Below are 2,500 nucleotides of genomic sequence, written 5' to 3' on the forward strand. Positions count from 1 at the left end.
AAAGAAGAGGAAGAGGATGAGCATCATCATCAGCAAAAAAACAACAGCAGTAACGACAACAAAACAACAACAACAATAGCGAAAATAAGAATGATAATAATAATAATAAAACGACATCGACGAAGATAACGATGCATGCGTAATAATGATGATAATGCTAACAGTAACAGCGATAATGAGAGGACAAAGATGAAGGTGAAGAAAAGAGAGGACAAAAAAAGAAAAGGAAAAAAAAAGAAAAGTAAAAAAAAGAAGAAGAAGAAAAAGAAGGTGACGATTAACAAGAAAAAGGAGATAACGAAGAATACGAAGAAAAAGAAGGTAACGATTAACAAGAAAAGGGAGATAACGAAGATGAAGAAAAGGGAGATGACGAAGAAGAAGAAAAAGGAGAAAACAATAAAGAAATGAGAAAGGAACAAAAGGAAAGAGAAATCAAAGAGATGAAATAAGAAACAGAATGAAAGTAAGGACCACAATAAAAATAATAATAATAATTAAAAAAAGAGACCAAGAAACGCCAGAAATAAATGAACAAGAAGAGGAAGCATCTTATATCTGCCGAGAAACGTCAACTTAGGCCACAGCATCCGATGAGAACAGGTATCTCAAGGGCGAGGAGGATAATGAGCAGGAACGAGAAGACATTCTGAATGGATGGGATGATGGGAAGAAGGAGAGAGGAGGAGAGAAGTGGGGAGAGGCGTGGAGGAGGGGAGGAGGAAGGGGAAATAGGGTAAGAGGGAGGGAAGGAGGAGGGGAGGAGGGAGGGGAAATAGGGTAAGAGGGAGGGAAGGAGGAGGGGAGGAGGGAGGGAAGGAGGTGGGGAGGAAGGAGGGGAAATAGGGTAAGAGGGAGGGAAAGAGGAGAGGAGGAGGGGAGGGGAGGAGATAGGGTAAGAGGGAGGGAAGGAGGAGGGGAGGAGGGAGGGGAAATAGGGTAAGAGGGAGGGAAAGAGGAGGGGAGGAGGGAGGGGAGGAAATAGGGTAAGAGGGAGGGAAGGAGAGGGTGAGAAGGAAGGGACTGGAGATAGGATGAGAAGGAGGAAGGAGGAGGGGAGGAGGGATGGGAGGAGATAAGGTAAGAGGGAGGGAAGGAGGAGAGGAGGAGGGAGGAGAGGAGATAGGATGAGAGGGAGGGAGGAGGAGAGGAGGAGGGAGGGGAGGAGATAGGGTAAGAGGGAGGGAAGGAGAGGGGAGGAGGGAGGGGAGGAGAGGGTGAGAAGGAAGGGACTGGAGATAGGATGAGAGGGAGGAAGAAAGAGGGGAGGAGGGAAGGGAGGAGATAGGGTAAGATGAAGGGAAGGAGGAGATAGGGTAAGAGGGAGGGAAGGAGGAAGGGAGGAGGGAGGGGAGGAGAGGGTGAGAAGGAAGGGACTGGAGATAGGATGAGAGGGAGGAAGGAGGAGGGGAGGAGGGAGGGGAGGAGATAGGGTAAGAGGGAGGGAAGGAGGAGGGGAGGAGGGGGTGAGGGAGGGAAGGAGAGGGTGAGAAGGAAGAAACTGGAGATAGGATGAGAGGGAGGGGAGGAGATAGGGTAAGAGGGAGGGAAGGAGGAGGGGAAGAGGGGGTGAGGGAGGGATGGAGAGGGTGAGAAGGAAGAAACTGGAGATAGGATGAGAGGGAGGGGAGGAAATAGGGTAAGAGGGAGGGAAGGAGAGGGAGGAGGGAAGGGAGGAAAGGGTGAGAAGGAAGGGACTGAGGGAGAGAAGTAGAGAGGGATGTAAAAAGGGAGGTGGAAAAGGAAGGGAGTAAGGAGGCTGGAGAAGAAAGAGGGAAATAGGGAGGAAAGGATGAAGGGAGGGAGGAGAGGACCCGAGGGAGGGAAGGAGGGGGGGAAGGAGCAGGAGAGAAGAGAAGAGAAGTGAGAGAGAGGGGGGGATAGGGAAATAGGATAGTAGGGAGAGAAGAGAGGAGAGATGGAGAGATGGAAGAAGGGATGAATTGAGGGGTGGAAGGAGGGCGGAAGATGGAGGGAGGAAGGTAGGGAAGGAAAGAAGAGAAAACAGTGGGAGAAGGTAAATAAGTATGGAAAGAGGAGGATGTGGGGTGGGGAGTAGGAGAGAAGGAGGAACGAGAAAGGTAAGAAGATAGGAGAGATAGGGGAGGAAAAGTAGAGTGGACAGAGACAAAGAGAGAAGGAAGAAGAGAAAGAGAATAGATAAAAGAAAAAAGAAAGAAAAGAGGAAGGAAGGAAAGGACGGAAAAAAGGACGAGAAAAGAAAGGGGAAAGGAGTGAAATTGAACGAAGTAAATTTGCTATCGATATCTTCTTCAATAAAGGGGCAAATAGGAGGAGACAAGGAAGCGAATAGAATAAAGGACAGGCAGGATTGGTATATGTAATCGTATTGGCTGATGCTGAGAGGATGGAGGGCCAGGGGGGCGGGGGGGAGATGGCATCACTGTTCTGTTCTCTCAAAATAGGAATATTCAGAGGCGGAGTGATACGTACGAACGTAATGGAGCAAGAGAAAGGAAGACAGAAAGATATATATATA

The sequence above is a fragment of the Penaeus chinensis genome, chromosome 37 (assembly GCF_019202785.1).
Source record: "Penaeus chinensis breed Huanghai No. 1 chromosome 37, ASM1920278v2, whole genome shotgun sequence".
Classification (NCBI taxonomy): domain Eukaryota; kingdom Metazoa; phylum Arthropoda; class Malacostraca; order Decapoda; family Penaeidae; genus Penaeus; species Penaeus chinensis.